The sequence below is a fragment of the Vulpes vulpes genome, chromosome 1 (genome assembly GCF_048418805.1).
Source record: "Vulpes vulpes isolate BD-2025 chromosome 1, VulVul3, whole genome shotgun sequence".
In the NCBI taxonomy this organism is placed as follows: domain Eukaryota; kingdom Metazoa; phylum Chordata; class Mammalia; order Carnivora; family Canidae; genus Vulpes; species Vulpes vulpes.
The window spans coordinates 19038346-19061054 of NC_132780.1; the positions used below are offsets into that span (position 1 = coordinate 19038346).

The window sequence follows — 22709 nt, forward strand, 5'->3', positions numbered from 1 at the left end:
GTGCTTTCAAGGGGCCTCCCCTCGCACAGACTACCACAAATTCAGCTACAGCATAGGACCTGACCCTCCCAGACTCCTGCAGCAGAGACCCTGTTACCTCTCTTTGCACCAAAGCCTATACTCAACTCTCATAAATTAATGGGAAGTTCTCGTGCTTAACCCTGGCCTCACTTAGAATCACCTGGAGCCCTTAATTAAAACAATGCTGTCCTTTCCACCCACACCAATTGATAGAATCTGAAGAGGACAGCACCAGCAATGGTCAGTTTTGAAACTCCACACGTGATCCTATTGGGAAGCATTTGGGGGAGGTGACCAGGCAAAGGACAGTAACCAAAGCTATGGTTGTTATACAGATTTAAATCCATGCCTTCTCCACTGACCAGTTTCTGCAGATTTATGCATCTCCCTCTTTCTTCTGTGCAGAGGGAGACACCCTTACAAATGGAGCTTTCCCTTATAAATGCAAATATCTCTTACAAAAGTAAACATACTGGGTTTCAGAGTTTTTCCTTTGTCTGCTGTTTCTTTAAAATAACAGCCTAGTGGCGCCTGGGTGGCTCAGCTGGATGAGAGTCAGACTTGATTTCAGCTTAGGTCATGATCTCAGGGTCATGAGGTCGGACTCCGCTGAGCAAGGAGCCTGCTTAAGATTCTCTCCCTCTCCCCCTGCTCTTTCCCCCTCCCCCTAGCTGCCCTGCTCACGCAGGCTCTCTTTAACTCTCAAAAACAATACTAACAAAAAAACAAAAAACAAAAAAGCAAAACAAAAAACCCCAACAAAATCCAGCATAAAATAATCCTTATGGCAAAGACATATATTTTGGAATGGTAAAATACTCTTAAACAGGCAAATGTTTATTTTCATAAGTAACTGCCAGTTTCCAAGTGAATGTACTTTTTACACTCCCATCAGCAATATATGCAAATTCTAATTCCTCAATATTTTCAGAGAAATATGGTGTTTTCTTTTTCCTTTATTAGAGGCCGTTCAATCACTCAGTTTGAAAATATTGAGTGACTGCTCACTGGAAAATATGAAATGCTCATAATACAGTTTCCTAGTGACTCAAAGTGAAACCGCTTATAAGCATAATGTTGAACAGAAATCAAAATGGTTGCATTAAAACATCAGCAAGGCTTGATATTAAACTAAGTACCTTTTGTCCTCTCTTCAGCAAACTTCCCCTCCCCCTTAGTTTTCTCCACCACCACCCCCCCTCCCGCCCCCGCCCCAGGAATCCAGGACCACTCTCAAAACCTGGTGAATAGGCTGGCAGCACAAACACAATTCCTGTCAAAACCGGCTAGATCCAGTATTTCCCTACGATGAAACCTCAGCCTCTTCCTCTGGGTGGGCTTGCAGTTTTTAAGGCCCTGACCTGCGGCAGCCTCCTGTGCTAGCAAAGCAATAAAGCTACTGTTCCTCTTTATCCCTGAATCTGCCTTCACGTTATATTTTAGGTCTGAAGCATGAATGTCAGTTTTTGAGACCAGAATGAATGTTAGGAAAGGAAAACATTTTTCTTCATCTGTTCTTAATTATTTGGCCAGCATAATTATTAAACTGATGTGAGACAGATTCACAAGAGAAAAAAAATAATTTAATTATGAGAACCTCAAACATATAAGGCTCAAAGACAGGCAACTGATGCTTATTCGCCACTGTCACTTAAGAAGGAGGAAGTAGGGATTTAGAATTTCAGAAGGGGGGGAAGCATATTCAGAGGAAAAAGGACAGAGCAAATGCTTGTCAAGCAATAGTTTGCCACACCAGGCAGACAACTCTTTATCATATAAAGAGTTCATTTCTGGCTATCTTCCTGAGTTCTCCCATCTAATTTATTCTTGATATATAATCAACCTCACAAAAGAAGGAAATCCTTTCATTTGCAGCAACAGAATAACCCTAGAGGATCTTTTTTTAAGTTACAAAGAAGCCCTGCCAGCGCCCCTCTGACCAACTTAATAAATTTTAGCAAGCATCTTTAGCCTACATGATTGATAAACCAAACCTCCTTGTATATATTTAGACCACGCATTGCTTCCTAGAAAGACTGAGAACTGAACTCTCTTGCACAATCTCCCCCTAGGGCACCCATACACAACCAGTAACATCTATGGATGGCACTATTGAGTCTGCAGGCAATCAAGAAGTGTTAGAGACTTCCATGCTCCCCTTCTACTGATTAAACTACCCCAAAGTTCCTTTAAGGGATATCTGGGTGGGTCAGCGCTTAAGCGTCTGCCTTTGGCTTAGGTCATGATCTGGGGGTCCTGGGATCTTACCACCCACAGGGAGCCTGTGCCTATGTCTCTGCCTCTGTCTGCATGTGTGTATCTCATGAATAAATAAAATCTTTCCAAAAAACAAAATCTTTGGGCCAGGCAGAAACTGTGGAGTTGGTTTTTGCACAAGACACTTTCTTCTCAAATGGCTGGCCTCCTGAATAAAGCTCGTATTTCTTGCCAATCAAAACTTGTATCTTGAGTATTGTTTTTGAGTGACCCACAGCCAAACTTAGGTTTTTTTGGTACCAAATTGTTGTGTGATCACTGAGTATGCCCATCAGGAAAGAATTCTTGAGATACCTTATGGTGCAACTTAGTAAGTTTATTCAAATAGCAGGGAGACAGGACCCCGAGGCAGAAAGAGCTGCACTTTGGCTGTTTGAAGCTTACTGTTATACGCTTAGTGCTCAATGGGAAAGGGGACATGCAGGGAGTATTAGATCATAAATTTTTTTCTTCAAATTCCTATTTGTGAAACTACTTTTGTAAAATGCCTCTGATGCTAATCATCAGTTCAATATTAACTATGGGCGAGATGTACAGGCAGTTATTAGACCCTTTAAGAATGCAATAACCAGCTACATTTGATCCTTATCAAAACTATGCAGGCTATAGGTCAGCTCTCTGGGCTAAAGGTGAACATTTTCTGTTTCTATCTCTCATCATTTCATCCCTGATCAATTTTCTGTCCTTAGATCTTTAAAGTTGTTGGATGGTAAGAGTTCATATTTTGTGACTTCTTCAAGGTGACAGGGGCTGTAGAGATGTCCCTACCAATGCAATGAAATCGGTCCCTATCTGTCCATTTGTGGAACTATTACAGAAGGCCACTGTTGTAGAGTCTAGAAGGGCCACAGGGGTGAATTTGTTTCGAGTAGTAACCATCATCTGTTGGCTGTGCAAAGGATCAGGAGCTGCTTGCATATATTTCAACAATATGAGAGAACACAACAAAAGAAAGAACACATTAGAATTATTATTATAATGAAAAATCAGAAGAGCAATGGGAAGATCCTTTAGGGTGACCATGGTCCACCCCTCCACCAGGAATTTAATCAAACATTCAGTGACAATGGAAAGAGAGAGGGAAAAGTTGAACAGATTCTTTAAAGATAGAGAACTGATGTTTGCCAGAGAGAAGGTAGGTGGGGTGAAGCATTAAACACATGATGGGAATTAATGACTGCACTTGAGTGATGACCACTGAGTGATGTATGGAACTGTTGATTCACTATATTATATACCTGAAACTAATAAAACACTGTGTATTAACTGGAATTAAAATCTTAAAACGTCAAAAATAATAAAGAAAATGTGGTGCAATCTATTAAAATACTGGTGTATTTATATAATAGCAATGGATAGAAATAGAGATTATTATTTGATATGGTTGAAATGAAGAAAACTTCCTAGATATCAGTGGAAGAGACCTAACTCTTTCCTGAAAGGGCAGACAAATGTACATAAACATTTCTTAAGAACTAAAATTATTGAAATTATGACTAGTAGGTCATTGTATCAGAAGAATGCTTCTTGAATGCTTGTAATCTGTATTTTCAAAAAAGATCATACAGTGAATTTGAAATGCATAACTTAGTCTATGTATGATCCCAAATATTTTAATGATAGAACACATTGGTAATTGTGTTTCCACTGGTAAAGAAAATAAACAGGGAAGCCATTGACTCAGGTGGCTCTAATGCCTCCGTAGCCTCTATAAGCAAATCACAACTTACTTAACAGACACTGCATTGAAATGGAAGAAAATGAAGAACAAAGAATTACAGTCAACTAGGCTTTCTAAAAATAAGCCAACTACTTAAGGTGTACCCATGGTGATTGCACATAATGCTAGGTCTATTACACTTGATATTTGCTAAGAGAGTATATCGTCAATGTTCTCAACAAAAATTAATTTAAAAATCAGAAATAAAAACTTCTAACACTATGAGGGCATGGACATGTTAATTAGCTAGATTGTTTTAATCACGTCATAACGTATACATATATTTATGTTTTGTTACTTGAGCAACTACTGAACTATTGAATCTGCAGGAATAGAAAACAGGATTCTGGGTGGAAGGCTGGTGAAGCACACAACGTAATGATAAAAACAGAAATGAAGGCATGAAAATATAGGGTCCTCTGCCCCATTCATTGGATTCTGGGTTTTGGTCATTGTGAGCACCAGCCCTGGAGAGATGAAAGGAAGAGCCACTCAGAATCGGATCTCCTCTAATCTGTCCTGAGAGTGGAGGAGATCCAGAGCCAGGCCAGGCCAGAGCTGCACACAGCCTCAGAAGGGGGGTGGATCTGGTTTGGCCTAGGGAGGGAGCTGGCTGTAGGCCCTGATATCCCTGACTCTGGGGTGCTTCCAGCTCTGTCATTCCTAAGCCTGCTCAAAGAAATTCAATACACTATTTTAATCAATTTTGTCTCTTTCCTAGTTCAGAAAATAAAAGAAAAAGCAAGTTAACATAAATGCTTGACATTTTCTGGGACAATTAGAAAACTTTTTTTTTTTTAAAGATTTATTTATTCATGAGAGAAAGAGAGAGAGAGAGAGGAAGAGACATAGGCAGAGGGAGAAGCAGGCTCCATGTAGGGAGCCTGACGCAAGACTCGAGCCTGGGACTCCGGGATCATACCCTGAGCTGAAGGCAGACACTCAACCATTGAGTCACTCAGTCATCCCGAAACCTTTTTATTTTTAACAAGAATGCAAAATAAATGCTACTGCTACTAAAAAGTCTTTGGTCCATGAAGGACTCATCACAGGTGACACCAGAACTCACATGACAACACAGGGAACTGGCCCAACTGAAAAAGTCCCCTGTATACCCCTGTTTTTCCTCAAATTGACTACAATCCTGAATTCAACAACATACCCATTTGTTCTAACCTAAAAATTTCTAGATGTTATGGATCATGATTCTTCATCTGTTTTTTTTTTTTTTTTAAAGTTTTTATTTATTCATTCATGACAGAGAGAGAGAGAGAGGCAGAGACACAGGCAGAGGGAGAAGCAGGCGCCATGCAGGAAGTTCCATGTGGGACTCGATCCCAGGATCCCAGGATCATGCCTGGAGCCAAAGGCAGACGCTCAACGGCTGAACCACCCAGGCGTCCCTTCATCTGTTTTTCTAATGACCAGATGCCATGGAAATAATCAGTTTCTATCTGTTTGCATCTCTACACCTGCTCAGTGTTCTTTAACTACAGGAGGGAATTCCACCTGGGTACCACAAAAGAGATTCCTTCCAGTCAGAGAGAAGACCCTAGATGACTCAATCTTCTTTCTCTGAGATGGAAGCAGATTCAGATACTGGTACCAGTCTAACCCCATCTACATAGGGCATCCCTAATTATTCCAAAGAGTCCCTGGTTCTGGAAAGAGTGTCCTCAGTGAGACTGACCTGATGCTCCCATAGGGATCCAGGCAGCAAAAATTTTAGGCTTAGTCTGTGCCATTAGGTAGACCATAGACCTGTCACGGTGGATCAGTATACTTTGATGCAGCTGTGATGAATCCTGTTCCTGGGAGGGGCTCTCTGGAGTAAGAAGTCTACTTCAGTTAACACAGGTTACAGGTAGCTGTAGTGGTCATGATTCTAGATATTTTGTGGGTCTTAACCTTGCACTGTTAAAGGATCTTATCTCTTCTGGAGTTTGTCTTAATTTTTTTTTTTTAATTTTTACTTATTTATGATAGTCACAGAGAGAGAGAGAGAGGCAGAGACACAGGCGGAGGGAGAAGCAGGCTCCATGCACCGGGAGCCTGATGTGGGATTCGATCCCGGGTCTCCAGGATCGCGCCCTGGGCCAAAGGCAGGCGCCAAACCGCTGCGCCACCCAGGGATCCCTTCTGGAGTTTGTCTTAAGGCAAGACCTTGTGCAACAGGTTTTAATGCCTATGTTTGCTGCCACGCAGATATTCTGCACTGACTGTTAGGAGTGCCAGTTTTTTGAAGACCATCAAACTTGTTAGCTATCTTTGTGAAACTCTCTTCCCACCCGACACCTAGAGAAATGTTAAGAAAATACGACATCTTATTTTGAAAGATACCCATTCAAAAATATTTTGGGTATCTCTTCATTCTTTCAGGAAACACTGTTACATGACTGATTGGACTCTTATCTCCTGGGACCATTAATACAACATAATTGTATGGGGACACCTGGGTGGCTCAGTGGTTGAGCATCTGCCTTCAGCTCTGGGTATAATCCTGGAGTTCCAGGATGGAGTCCTGCATCTGGCTCCCTGCAGGGAAGCCTGTTTCTCCCTCTGCCTATGTCTCTGCCTTCTCTTTGTGTCTCTCTCATGAATAAATAAATAAAATCTTAAAAAAAAAAAAAAAGAAAACAACATAATTGTATGGACAGTTATATAATAATTTTAAAGGATTCAATGTATAGCTATAATTATCTATTAATAGAATATAGATTCTCTATGTTATTCTCAATTTTACCTATTGGGACTGGTTGTAGTGTTATATAACACTCTGTGAGGCATGGATAGATACATGACTGGCATGGAGAAAAACAGACTACATTTTTCTCCTGAGATGAGGTTTTCTAATTCCTCCAGGGTACAGAAGACCTGGATATAGAGTGGTGATCACCAAGAAGAATCAAGATGTTGGCAGTCTACATATTCAATGCAATCCTTATCAAAATAACACCAGATTTTTTCACAGAGTTGGAACAAAAAATTCTAAAATTTGTATGGAACCAAAAAAGACCCCAAATACCCAAAGTAGTGTTGAAAAAGAAAACCAAAGCTGAGGGCATCACAGTTCCAGACTTCAAGTTATATTACAAAGTATTAGTCATCAAGACAATAGGGTACTGGCACAAAAATAGATACATAGATCAATGGAAGAGACAATCCAGAAATGACCCCTCAACTATATGGTCAACTAATCTTTGACAAAGCAGGAAAGACTTTCCAATGGAAAAAAAGACAACCTCTTCACAAATGGTTTTGGGAAAATTAGAAAGGAACATGCAGAAGAGTGAAACTGGACCACTCTTTTACACCATATACAAAAAATAAATTTCAAAATGAATGAAAGACCCAAATGTGAGACAAGAATCCATCAAAATCCTAGAGGAGAACACAGGCAGCAACCTCTAACCTCAGCCACAGCAACATCTTACTAGATAGGTCTCCAGAGATAAGAGAAACAAAAGCAAAAGTGAACTACTGAAATTTCTTCAAGATAAAAAGCTTCTGAGTAGCAAAGGAGACAATCAACAAAACTAATAGGACCTTCAGATATGAGAAGATGTCTGCAAATGATAGATCAGATAAAGGACTAGTATCCAAAATCTGTGAAGAACTTATCAAACTTAACACCGGAAAAACAAAAAAACCTAATCAAGAAAAGGGCAGAAGATAAGAACAGACATTTTTCCAAAGAAGACAAAGAAATGGCTAAAGGACGCATGAAAAAAATGCTCAACATTACTCATCAGGGATACGCAAATCAAAATGACAATGATACCACCTCACCCCTGTCAGAATGGCTAAAATGGACAACTCAGGAAACAAATGTTGGGTAGGATGTGGAGAAAGGGAAACCTTTTCACGCTGATGGAGGGAATACAAACTGCTGCAGCCACCCTACAAAACAGTATGAAGGTTTCTCAAAAAGTTAAAAATATAACTACCCTATGATCCAGCAATTACACTGTAAAGTATTTATCCAAAGGCTATGAAAATAGTGATTCTAAGGGGCACATGCACCCCAATGGACTATATATAACTCAGCCATTAAAAAGAATGAAATCTTGCTATTTGCAATGATGTGGACAGAAAATGAGTGTATTATGCTAAGCAAAATAAGTCAGAGAAAGACAAATACAATGAGTTCATTCATATGTGGAATTTGAGAAACAAAACATATGAACATAGGGGAAGGAAAGGAACAATGAAATAAGACAAAACAGAGGGAGGCAAACCATAAGAGACTCCAAAGGCTGCTGGAGGGGAAATGGGAAGAGGGGGACAGGGTAATGGATGATGGTCATTAACGAGGGCACTTGATGTAATGAGCACTGGGTGTTATATGCAACTGATAAACCACTAAATTCTACCCCTGAAACTAATAACACACTATATGTTAAATAACTATAATTTAAATAAAAAATTTAAAACAATAGCCATTTTTTAAAAAAAGATGAATAAAGACGCTGGCAATTCGGAAATATGCACTGATTAAGACCAAATAGTTTACTTCCTTCCAGATACTCCAGTGAAAAGAGAAAAATTAGAATGATGGATAAAGGGAGGATATAAAAAGCTAAAATGATGCTTTCCAGGACAAAAATGGCTGGAGTAGCTATTATCTCAGGAAAGGTTCACAGTGTGGTATTGTTCTGATGGAGGTGTCAGCCCCTTGGCTTGTACATGTACAGAATGAAAACCAGAATGAGTCCTAAACACAAAACATCTGAGGTGCATTTGAATGCTGCACAGAGTAGTAAGTCTACCTGTGCCTCACAAAATATAGCAGAAGAGTATCCAAAGCCTATACTGTTTGTGATGTATTTGTTGTTCTTTGATGTAGGAACTGTGGTATTCATCAGCTCAGGTAGGATCCAACACAGAATACTGGAGGGGCCAATGGAATGTGGGACTGTTCCTTAATGGTGTGCCCACCTGGAGTTCCTGGGGACTGATGGTGATGGCTTGGAAGACCTCTTCAAAGAAAAGAAACAATCAGGGTTTAATTCTTTACAGCTAACCAAAATAGTTTAGTTAAAAAAGGTTTAGTGATGATTTAAATATTAGAGTCATCATTGGAACCTGGGTACCTATAGCAACAGGAAGCATTCAAATGCCCTTCCAGTAGAAGACCAGTTCTTGGACTTTTCTCTCATTAGACAATTAATGCTTCATCCAGAAGTCTTCACATAAAACAGCCACCATGGCCTGAGACTTTAAGTACACAGACCTGGATACAATACCTACAGTGTGAATGGGTATTTAATTGATCACTGAAGACCACCAGTTTCCAGAATTAAAAGACAGAAGCCCAGCTTATACATGAGCCCACTTATACGTCTGCAGAACCAATAGCAGAGTCCAGTTTAAACAATTCATGGGGGCATCTGGGTGGCTCACTCAGTTGAACATCTGCCGTTAGGTCATGCTTTCAGGTCCTGGGATTGAGCTCCACATTGGGCTCCCTGTTCAGTAGGGATTCTACATCTCCTCCTCCCTGTGTTACTCCTCCACACTCATTCTCTCTTTCTCTCTCTCTCTCTCACAAATGAATAAATTAAAAATATATATATTTTAAAGATTTTATTTATTTATGACAGACACAGAAAGAGAGGCAGAGACATAGGCAGAGGGAAAAGCAGGCTCCCTGTGGGGAGCCTGATGTGGAACTCGATCCCAGGACCCCGGGATCACGGACCTGAGCCGAAGGGAGATGCTCAACCATTAAGCCACCCAGGTGCCCCAGGAAGGTGAAGGGGGGGGGTGTTAATACTGCATGGCCACAATTCACTTTAGTGTCAGGAGATGCACAGATCGCAGAATTTTACCACTGATCCACCCATGTGCCCCTGAATAAATAAAATCTTTTTAAAAAAATAAAACAGTTCATGGTCATCCATGTATCTGACTGCATCCTATATGGGCTAATATCTTCATCGGAGGTGAAAACTATAAGTAGATTCCCAGAGTGTAATTCTCAAAGCAGGTTCCCCAAACAGATCACTTGAGTACTTGTGAGAACTGCAAACTGGGGGGCTACTTCCCAGCCTAGAACTATTGAAATGATAACATGGGCAGGGGCCTAGAAATCTGAGGTTTTTCTAAGTGCATCAGGTGATTCTGAGGCAAGATATGATAACCTCTGCAGTAACTAAGTCACTAACTCAGGTCAACCCTGAGTTATACAGATAGTCACTCTTATAAATCTTCTATATTTGTGGTGATGTTAGTGCTATGACACAGGCATACACACAATACACATTTTTCTTATTCATAAATAAAGCTGACTCTAATATAGTCTATTATGGCTTCCTGGTCTTCCAGATGTCATTTCCCTCAATGCCCTCCCCCGGCTTCGTGGCATCACCCATAAATATCCTTCTTATATTCTTTCATCAAAATAATCCAACTTGAGTGAATTGGAATTTATTCAAATATCTCATCAAATAAGATAAGAAACATGTACAAACAATAATAGACATTATAGTTCATAATGGATTTGAATATAGAATTCTTACTATGAATTGGCATTTGATGACTTTTACTATAAGAGCATAAATAGGGCAGCCCAGGTGGCTCAGCGGTTTAGCACTGACTTCGGCCCAGAGCCTGGTTCTGGAGACCTGGGATCTAGTCCCAAGTCAGGCTCCCTGCATTGAGCCTGCTTCTTCCTCTGCCTACCCACCCCCTCTGTGTCTCTCACGAATAAATAAATAAAATCTTTAAAAAAAAAAAAAAAGAGCATAAATAATGGGGGCTGCCTGAGTGGCTAAGTGGTTGAGCATATGTCTTCAGCTCAGGTCATGATCCCAAGGTCCTGGGATCAAGTCCCACATCAGGCTCCCCACAGGGAGCCAGCTTCTCCCTTTGCCTATGTCTCTGTCTCTCTCCGTCTCTCATGAATAAATAAATAAAATCTTTTTAAAAAGGAGCATAAATAATGGGGTGCCTGAATGGCTCAGTTGATTAAGTATTCAGCTCCTGATTTTGGCTCAGGTTATAACCTCAGGGTTATGAGATTGAGCCCTGAGTTGGGCTCTGTGCTTCTCTGCTCCTTCTCCTACCCAGGCTCTCTTTCTCTCAAAATAAAATAAAATAAAGTAAAATAAAATAAAATAAGAAAAGGATAAAAATGATACATGTAAATTAGAGTACACAACATAAAAGACTGGATTTGCACTATTGGATATTTGCATAAAGTTAGTACTGGGAAGACATGAAAAGCAGTAGAGTTTTGTATGCTATAGACAATATCAAGTTAAAATGGTTTGTTACAGCTTTAAGAGGTTTAAAGTAATTCCCAAGGTAACCAGGGGAAAAAAAAGGCACAAAACAAAAGACATAAAAAGGAAATGAAAATGGTATCAAAGCATGTCATTACAAATATCAAAGAAACATAAGGGAACATCATAAGAGACAGAAAGAAGAATAAAATATCCTTCTTAGTACAGAAAACTGAAAACACAGCAGCAGTAGTTCCTTCGTTTCAATAATTACATTCTTGGTAAGTACACTGAACACCTTCCATTAAAAGGCATAAAATAAGGGCACCTGGATGGCATAGGCAGTTAAGCATCCAACTCTCGGTTTCAGCTCATGATCTCAGGGTTGTGGGATCGAGCACCACATCAGCCCACACTCAGTGTGGAGTGTGCTTTGGATCCACCCCCGCCTGCCCCCACTGCCCCTCTTCCCTAACCCTGGGATAAATAAATCTAAAAAAAAAAAAAAAAAAAAAAAACACACACACACACAAAAAGCAAAACCATGAAGTGGCTGAGTGAATAGAACACAATATCTGACAACCTCTCATTTCCAGAAAGTAGCATTAAATCTAGGGACACTTTTAAGATGCGAGTAAAAGTATATAAAAGTACATTTTATGCAAATAGAAACCAAAAAAGGACACAAGCAGCCATACTAACATCCGATAAATGAACACTGAGTTCATAGATCGTCAGTACAGAGAAACATTATGTAAAGAAATGCGATTACCTGGGTACAATAACAATTATGATTATGTGCACATCTAACATCAGAGATCCCATATACATGAAGCATACAAGACAGAACTGAAGCAAGAAATGCAGAGCGTCATGATAGCATCAGAAGTTAATATGTCAATTTAACTGGATGGAGAGACCGCATTTGAGCCCAGTAAGAAGAGAACTTGAATGAGACCAATTTTATATAACAGACATATACAGAAAACTCCACCAAGCAAGAGTAAAATATACAATCTTCTCAATCACGCATGGAACATTCTCTAGTATAGACAACCTGTTTGTCTACAAGTCTTAACAAATCTAAAAAGATTAATACACCAGTATCAAAAAAAAAAGAGAAAAATACACCAGTATCTTTCTTTACCACCACGGAATGAAACTAAGAATGAATAGCAGATAGGAAATGGGAATGCTACAAATATTTGGAAATTAAAAAACACATTCTTGAGCAATCAATGGGTTAAAATGAAATAAAAAAACAGTAAATATCTTGAGATTAATGAAATGAAACAATATATTCAAACATATGGAAATCAGATAAAGTAATTTTAAGGAAACAGTGGAGTGAAAAGGCAACCTAAGAAATGGAAAATTTGTCACAGAGCCTCTAGAACATAAGGATTTAAATCTAGAATATGAAAAGAACTTTTGCAAAAACAACCAAACAGCACCTAGCATGATTAAGAACCGGACAGTTTTCAGTGGGCATAATCCAAGGAAGATTTACAAATGGATAAGGCCTATGAAAGATGCTCAAAATCACTATTCATTAGAGAAATTTGACAGTGTATCATCAAAAGAATTTAAAGTAGGATCTGCAACAGATATTTGCACAAGGAGATTCACAGCAGCATTATTCAGAAAAGCCAATCAAGACAAATGTTCGTGAATGCATAAAGGAAATGTAGTATACACATACACGCTATAAAATCAATATTTGGCTTTGAAAAAAGGAACATGTAGCAGTCCAGGACCCAGCAGCCCCGCACTGGGCTCCCTACTCAGTGGGGAGCCTGCTTCTCTCTTCCCTGCTCATGCTCTCTCTCACTATCAAATAAATAAATAAATAAATAAATAAATAAATAAATAAATAGAATCTTAAAAAGAAAGAAGAGACATATCTTGTCACTTTATACAACATGGCTAAAACGTGATGATGTTAAATGAAATAATGAGTCACAGGAACAGATACACTATGATTTTACTTAAGTGTCCAACCTAATGTGACTCTCCTGAAAAAGGAAGTAAGGAAAGAGACAATGAGAATGAGCACCAGGGTCTTAAAACAGACACACACACATGAAGTGGCTGCTTAATAGGGATTACGGTTCAGTTTTGGAAGGTGAGAAAATTCCAGAAATTGGTTTTTCTTTTTTTTTTTTTTTAAGATTTTATTTATTTATTCACGACAGACACAGAGAGAAAGAGAGAGGCAGACACACAGGCAGAGGGAGAAGCAGGCTCCATGCAGGGAGCCCGACGTGGGACTCGATCCCGGGTCTCCAGGATCACACCCTGGGCCAAAAGCCACGCTAAACCGCTGAGCCAACCAGGCTGCCCCAGAAATTGGTTTTTCAATAATGTAAATACACTTAATCCTTTGAGACGAATTTTATCTGAGTGAACCATCTGTATAGCAAACATCTAACTACCAAACATCTGCTCTTTATCTTATTGCCTTATGAAGCGCATTTGTCCACTTTGAAGTCCCAGGACCTCCTCTCCCATATAAAGAATGACATATACACCTCATTTTGTAGGACTGTCTTTGGGATTTCCATGTCTATGAAGGCTCCTTTTACTTATGAAATTTAATTTGATCTTTCCTGCTCATCTGTTTCATTTCAATTGGATTCTTAGTCCAGGTAGAAGGACCTTGAAGGGGCCAGAAATTCTTGCTCCTTAGCAGGATCAACACAAAAATACTTTAATAAAGCCAGCATTGATCTCATCAGTTCAGGTGTAAAAGCACACAACCAGTCATATTGCCACCAGGCACAGCCGTACCAGCCAAGGAACATGTAGCCTAGGCTCAAGACATAGAAATATGACCCCACTAGCTTACAAGTAGTTAATCAGCACTATTCTACAAATATAACTACCAGATACAACTAATAAGATCTCTAACATTAAGAAGAAAGGTATGTTTCTGATTTAAAGTTTTTGAGATGCAATACATCTTAAGGATACAAGGTAAAGTGTCACCAGATGGTATCAATTAACATCTGCTAACATGGCCTCATGGGTCTGTAATTTTATTTTCTGTTTTTTTCCAGTTTCATCTTATGCCACAAAATTCCACCACTTCTATTATTTCTGAGGAGTTTATGAAAATAGAATTGTTCAAATTTACCTCATTCTAACAATAAGGCAATGAAGTTCAATGGAAGGGTGAATTCTAGCTGTGATGTTTTTTGTAAAATAACATTTCAAATATACTTAAATCTAGAGAGGTTTTTTTTTTTAAGATTTTATTTATTTTTTCATGAGAGACAGAGAGAGAGAGAGGCAGAGGGAGGAGCAGGCTCCATGCAGGGAGCCCAACGTGGGACTCAATCCTGGGTCTCCAGGATCACACCCCAGGCTGCAGGCGGCGCTAAACCGCTGTGCCATCGCCACCAGGGCTGCCTATAGAGAGGTTTTATAACAATTTGATTTTCATATCAATGAAATATTAATATATAACAAGACAGAGGAAGAATTTAATTTGTACTGAAATAAATATCACATGTATAAAGCACCTAAATGTGAAAATGGGTCATAATAAATTAAAGTGGGGACATTATTTTGCTGAGTCACTGAAGAAAAAAGCCCTTGACACTTCTAATCTTACACTATCAAATTTAATTATTCTTGCTGATTAAGAACACAAAACAAGTGTAGATCCCAGGGCTTACCTTCAGAGGTAACAGCAACATAAATCACTATAGTGATCCAATTTGGGAGTCAGAGGGACCAGTAAATCACAACATGAAAGTGAATGAGGTCCTTTTTCCATTAGTGCCATCATGCTAGGATTACTTACATCATTAGATTTTCTCAAAGGGACTTCACATTTTCTCAAATATTCATAAGAAATATATTTTGCCTCTGAGCCCTACAATACCATTGATGTGCTTTGGTCTTGAGTATAGAAGAATGATGAGTTTTAAACTTTCTTTTATAAATTTATACAATCTGGACTGTATTGGCTGGAAGAGTTTGCCAAACTCATACAATAATGTTATTAAAAATGGATGCAAGAAAAAAAATGGATGCAAGAGAAGTTATTGTGAAATATAGACATACTATATACAAACTGTCACTTTAATATATCCCATTATTTAGGCACCAGAAGTATGCATTTATAAAGCAAGGAGTTTTTTAAGACTCTAATATTAGTCACCATTTTACATTTCTTCTGATATAGATGCATCACAAATGTCACTTGCCCAAGACTTGGCCCATTTGGTCTTGATCTATATATATGTAAGCAAAAATTCATGTCAAAACAACTGTTCTATATTTTAAATGTACGAAATGAAATTTAGAATTAAACCATCATGAACCAAAAAAAAAAAAAATTTTTTTTTTAGTTTCAAGTGACTGTGTATATTAAAAAAGTTAGCTTTAAGACTATGAAAGAAAATGTGAAATGACTCCGGAGTATGGCACTTTCATTTTGCAGTGAGAAAAAATAAGCATCTGGCTGGGAAGACCTCTCTTGGTAAATAACTTGGCATGTGACACCAGAGAAATTTCTAATTACTCAGATGGAGTATCATCATTAACTCATTTTGGTAAGGACTAGAATCTGAGAGGCTTTGTGGTTCTGGTTCTGTGGTTGTGTTGTTTAAGCTGTTTTTTGGCTAGCAATGGGAAAGAAAAGGTGTTGCTGATCTAGCTCCTCACTTGCAGCCTATTAGGCTGCATGTTACAAACTTGCTTGGTGTCCAGTTATTATTACTCTACTAAAAGGAAGATGATTTTTTTTTCCTTCCTTCCTTCCTTCCTTCCTTCCTTCCTTCCTTCCTTCCTTCCTCCCTCCCTCCCTCCCTCTCTTTCTTTAAGGATTTTTTTTACTCTTTATTTGTGTGTGTGTGAGAGAGAATACAAGCAAGAGGAGAGGGAGAGGTGAAACAGGCTCTCACCACCAGGGAGCCCAACAGAGGGCTCAATCCCAGGACCCTGGGATCATGACCTGAGCCAAAAGTAGATGCTTAACCGACTGAGCCACCCAGGGACCCCAGGAAGGTGATTTTTTTTTTTCTTTTTGGTAATAGTGCATGGCAACAATTCATTTTAGTGTCAGGAGTAGTACAGATTGCAGAATTCTAAAACTCTTCACACTGTGGCCAATATAAATGCCTGATGCATTCTGTAGATGAGATTCTGAATGAATCCAAAGACAAAGGACATTACTTCCTCTCAGTAGAGAGTGGCAGAGTCAACTTCAGCACCCAGCAACTATTTCACAGGGATTCTCATGCATAATACAAATAATTCAATTGCTCCATCAGTGGAAACAGAAAAATCAGCCACTTAGCAAGCTGAGCACTTTGAATTTAGGCAAGTTAACTTCAGAGAAAACCAAGACAATGGGATGCCTGGGTGGCTCAGTGATTGAACATCTGCTTTCCACTCAGGGTATGATCCTGGAGTTTCGAGATCAAGTCCCACATTGGACTCCTTGCATGGAGCCTGCTTCTCCCTCTGCCTGTGTCTCTACCTCTCTCTCTCTCTGTCATGAATAAATAAATAAATCTGAAAGAAAGAAGAAAGAAGAAAGAAAGAAGAAAGAAAGAAAAGAAAGAAAGAGAAAGAAAGAAAGAAAGAAAGAAAGAAAGAAAAAAAGAAAGAAAGAAAGAAAGAAAGAAAGAAAGAAAGAAAGAAAGAAAGAAAGAAAGAAAACCAAGACAAAATACAATCAACCATCTTCATGGTGACACCTGAAATAGCAAGATCCCTCTAATAAGAACATTCGTACACAGTTAAAACCCTATAGGTAATGCTGGTCATCCCAACCCACTAGGTTGGAAAATAAACCATCACAATGGGGAAAAAAGGGATGGAGAACCAACTTCTGACAATCTAGCAGGACTCATGTTTACACACATGGATTATATATTTGCAAGTATCTAAATAAATAGAAAGTTACATTAATGATCTTAATGCTGCAGTGGCCTAAATGAGGACCCCCTTGAAACATTTAATTTGTATACTTTGCATTCTCCTCCAAAGAGCCAACTATTATTTTTTAAGATTCATTTATGTATTTATTCATGAGATACACAGAGAGAGGGAGAGAGAGGGAGATACACAGGCAGAGGGAGGCAGAGAAGCAGACTCCACGCAGGGAGCCCTACACGGGACTCGATCCTGGGACTCCAGGACCATGCCGTGGGCCAAAGGCAAGCGCTAAACCGCTGAGCCACCCAGGGATTCCCCCAAGAGCCGCCTATTAAACAAATCAAGTGTGATACCTATTCTACTACTTAGAACTTTTTAATTATTTTTAAGATTTTATTTATTTATTTATTTATTTTTATTTTTATTTGTTTATGATAGTCACACAAAGAGAGAGAGAGAGAGGCAGAGACACAGGCAGAGGGAGAAGCAGGCTCCATGCAGGGAGCCTGACATGGGACTCGATCCCGGGTCTCCAGGATCACACCCCGGGCTGAAGGTGGCGCTAAACCACTGAGCCACCCGGGCTGCTCTACTTAGAACTTTTTAAAGGAAATACTGAGATGATAGTATCAACGCAGGAAATAAATAATGGACCTTCTGAAATAGTCACAAAAAGTGAGCTAAAACATGTCGAGTGCTGTAGAAGTACTTCCTACTGCTGCACCATCTTTTTATATTTTGACTAGGATGCCAGAAATGAGGCACTAAAATTAAATCCTCTGTCAGAGAACAAGAATTCTTGTCCCCTCAAAGGTCCTTCTAGATGGACTAAGAATCAGATTAACACAACACAGATTACCTGGAGAGAATAAAATAATAATAATAATAATAATTATTATTATTATAATAATAATTATTATTATTTACAACAAAACCCCCAAACCTGGGTTTGGTGGGCTTTTATTTATTTATTTTAAGAGTTAAGAGATTTATTTATTTATTCATAGAGACACAGAGAGAAAGGCGCAGAGACACAGGCAGAGGGAGAAGCAGGCTCCATGCAGGGAGCCCGATGTGGGACTCGATCCCAGGTCTCCAGGATCATGCCCCGGGCTGCAGGCGGCACTAAACCGCTGTGCCACCGGGGCTGCCCGAGAATAAAATTAAATATATGTAAATATAGGGAAACCATATGGATGTGGAAATTCAAAAGACTGTCAGGCAAAATGAGGTACAAATGTCATCCTGAACTAAGGAAAATAGAGGTGGGGCCTGGAGCTTCACAGGAAAGGAAAAATAACTTCACAGGGTGATAAAGAGTAGATATTTGGCAGTTAGATATTTGTGCTTACAGATGGGTCACTGAGGTAAGCTATCATAGTGTTAATAACTCTTATTCTGGGTAGGACCTCCCCCATTTTATTTATTTATTTTTAAAGATTTTATTCATTTATTCATGAGAGACAGAGAGAGAGAGAGGCAGAGACACTGGGGGAGGGAGAAGCAGGCTCCATGCCAGGAGCCCTAGTGGGACTCGATCCTTGGACTCCAGGATTGCACCCTGGGCCAAAGGCAGGCACTAAACTGCTGAGCCACCCAAGGATCCCTGCTGGTTTAGTTTTCAAATACATCTGATAATGCTTTTAGTGAACCATAGAGCCACAAAACTAAGAGTGTCTATATATGACCTATTTTGATTATTTCTTTATATTAAGACATTTATATTGTTATATGATATTATATTAAGCTTATTTATATTAAGCTAAAGGCAATTTTAGTTCTCAAATGATTCCAAGTCAGAATGATGAGAGAAAAATCAAAACGTTAGGGTTGCCTGGGTGGCACAGTCAGTTAAGCATCCAACTCTTGGTTTCAGCTCTGGTCATGATCTTAGAGTCATGAGATTGAGCCCTGCATTGGTCTCCCTGCTCAGCAGAGTCTGCTTGGGATTGTTGCTCTCCCTCTCCCTCTGTCCCATGCCCCATTCTTTCTCACTCTCTAAAATAAATAAAATTTTTAAACAAATATCAGTTTGGGGACTTGAAGCTTAGTATTGGAGAATTCGAGGGGAGGACTCTAGAAGTCAGGATGTAGTCTAGTCTAGTCCAATATTAAAATCTAAAATTGGGATTCTCTCTCTCCCTGTCCCTTAGTCTCTTGACCCATTCTCTCTCTCTCTCTAAAATACATAAATAAATCTTTTTAAAAAATCAAAATGTTAGTTTGGGGACTTGAAGACTGGTATTGGAGGACTCTCAAAGCCAGGATGTAGTCCAGTTGATGATGAATATTAAATAAAAAATCTGGGATGCCTAGATGGTTCAGCATTTGAGCATCTGCCTTGGGCTCAGGATGTGATCCCAGGTTCAGGGATCAAGTCCCGCATCGGGCTCCTTGCAAGGAGCCTGCTTCTCCCTCTGCCTATGTCTCTGCCTCTCTCTCTGTGTCTCTCACGAATAAATAAATAAAATCTTTAAAATAAGACAAAATAAAATCTAAAATCTACAAACAAACAAAAAAAAACCAAAAACAAACAAAAAATCTACAAACGTGTTACTAAAACATATTTTTATCGGGGATCCCTGGGTGGCACAGCGGTTTAGCGCCTGCCTTTGGCCCAGGGCACGATCCTGGAGACCCGGGATCAAGTCCCACATCGGGGTCCCTGCATGGAGCCAGCTTCTCCCTCTGCTTGTGTCTCTGCTTCTCTCTCTCTCTCTCTCTCTCTCTCTCTCTGTGTCTATCATGAATAAATAAATAAAATATTTAAAAAAAATAAAACATATTTTTCTCTATAATCATCTGCATTGTTACCAAAGATAAAGAAACTAACACTAATTTGACTGCTAAACAAGTGTAACAACAACAAAAAAAACTTGTCCTGTTTACATAAATGCAGGAAGAATAGGGTTTAAATCTTTAAAGAACATCTTTTCCTGCAACTTTTCTTAAGGAATCCCTAGATTGAACCTTTCATAGCCTCTCCAGGGCAGAAATCATGCCATGTACTTGCCACCAGCCTTTGTCTACAGTAACTACAGATCTGGGTGAACTCCTTTCTTCATGAAGACCCCAACTATCGCTAGGTTCTTGCGCCTCTTACAAAATTATCTTCTTTGCTCTCCTGGTAATGCTGTCGGGAACTCTGTAAACAAGCTATCAGGCTAATATTTCGAAGGGGACTTCGTTGGTTTTATAAAGTCAATCTTAGTTCCTTCTAGTTATCATCATATCTGAGTCTATGCAGCTCTTTCTCAACTATGGCATTTAGTCAAAGCCTTGGTTATTACATAACCAATGTTTCTAATTGTGTCTCCCCACAATGAGACCAGATTCTTACTAAAATTATGTAAATACATATATGGGGTTAAAATATTATAGTTACTCAGACTTTTTGAATTCTGTAGTAATCGGGTAGGAAGAAAAGATAAATGTTTCTATTGTTTGTTTACAAAGGTTTGTTTTGTGCCACTGGTGCAAGACCATTAACTTAAAAGTTTTCTTAAATCTGTAAAAAACAAAACATTTAAAAGGATATTTTCATTCCAGTTAATATACTATGTAATATTTGTTCCAGGTGTATAATAGTGATTCAACAATTCCATGTAATATCCAGTGCTCAAAACAGCAATTGCACTCTTTAATTCCCATCACTTATTTAACCCACCTCCCCACCAACCTCCACTCAACAGGTAACCATCAGTTTTTTTCTTTACAGTTAAGAATCTCTTTCATGATTTGCCTGTCTTTTCTGTTTTTCTCTTTGCTTGTTTCTTATATTCCACGAGTGAAAAAATACAGTATGTCTTTCTCTGACTTTTTTCATTTTGCATAATACTCTCTAACTCCATGTCATTACAAATGGCAAGATTAAATTCCTTTCTATCGCACAGTAATATTCCATTACACACACACACACACACACACACACACACACACACACACACACACACACACCATGTCTTCTTTATTCACTTATCAGTCAATGAACACTTCAGCCTGACTATTTGAAGCAGAAATGCTAACTACTACTGACTATTGAACTGTTCCCCCAATAAATCATGGCAAAGTCAGAGCCGGAGCATAAGACTATACTCATCATGGCTCTAAAGGGAGGAAGGTCCCACACAGAATTGCATCAGCTTCCATGAAAGGTAACCCATCTATAGTGGATGTAACCTATGTAGGGGTTATATTCCTGGGATACTAGTGTTTTGTGGAACCACAGCACACACCTTGCTGATCCTGCCTATTCCACTGTCCAGAAGGCTTCTTCACCTCCAATATCTACTCTACCACGTAACATTTGAAAGCTACATCTAAATGATTACATCATCCAATACTCCTCCTCCATCCATGGCACTGATCTAGGCCTGGGCAAACACAGTCATCACTATCATCCAAGAGCATCTGGTCCTCAGTAACACAGGAATTCAATTAAATCATGAAGATAAAGTAAGACTTCCCTAGTCCTCAGAAGCCCACCACATTTGCCAAATCCTGTCGTCTATTACATTTCTTCATCAGATGTCACCATCAAAAACTGTCTCTGCCTTTGGAGTGGCTAAAGAGAGCCACCCCTGATTCCCTCACCACACAGGAAAGAGTTCTTCACATTTTCTATTAATAGGTCTTCTCTTTCTCTCTAAGGATGGTTCCTTCAGTGTATTTTACAGCCCAGTACTAAATGTCTGAATTAATACCCAAAGGCCTTCCATTTTTCTGATTTCAATGAAGTATTTATTGTGGAAACTCTAACCACAACAGAGGCAAAGAAGAATGTCTGTGATACCTATGAGGCTAGAAATAAAAATTAAGATAAATAGAACTAGAGATCTAGAAAAAAGTAGGAAAATAAGTAGAAGCTATTTTTCTAAATTCAGGGAGTCAGTTATATAACCTGGGACAGGTATTCTCTCTCCACATGAAGAATTCATGCCAGTTCTTCATCCTCTATTTTCTCTTACTTGAGGCTACAGTATCACTCTTATTGGAATATGTTTCTGCTACTTATAGGGTACCTATTACTCACCAAACATTGATATAAGTGTATGTTTACTTTGTAGACACTTAATACTCCCACTTAATGTGGAGCACAGAGCTTTATTAGCACATACCATGGTGCAGTGCTCTAGAGCTCCCGGGCTAAGTCCAGATTGAGCCATTCAAACTAAAACAGATTTAGGAGGGGATCCCTGGGTGGCTCAGCGGTTTAGCGCCTGCCTTTGGCCCAGAACGTGATTCTGGAGTCCCGGGATCAAGTCCCACATCAGGCTCCCTGCATGGAGCCTGCTTCCCCCTCTGCCTGTGTCTCTGCCTCTCATGAATAAATAAATAAAATCTATAAATAAATAAATAAATAAATAAATAAATAAATGAATAAATAAATAAATAAAACAGATTTAGTTAGGTAAGCACTGTGGGAATCTTCTCTAAAGGACATACAAGGGAAAGTCATGGTAGAAAGGGGATATGGTTGCTCACAAAGGTGGACTGAGGATGTGAACAGAAATTACATTAACTGGTGACTGCTGCGTGTTGTGTAGGGAATGCACTAGTGAGAAGGGCTGCTG

The 22709-nt window shown here is 39.2% G+C and overlaps 1 protein-coding gene across 3 annotated transcripts in view; it reads right to left on the minus strand.

Moving 5' to 3' along the window:
- Positions 1–22709, minus strand: part of LOC112909358 (KRAB domain-containing protein 5-like) — a 169140-nt gene that overhangs the window by 23732 nt on the left and 122699 nt on the right. The window lies entirely within an intron of this gene.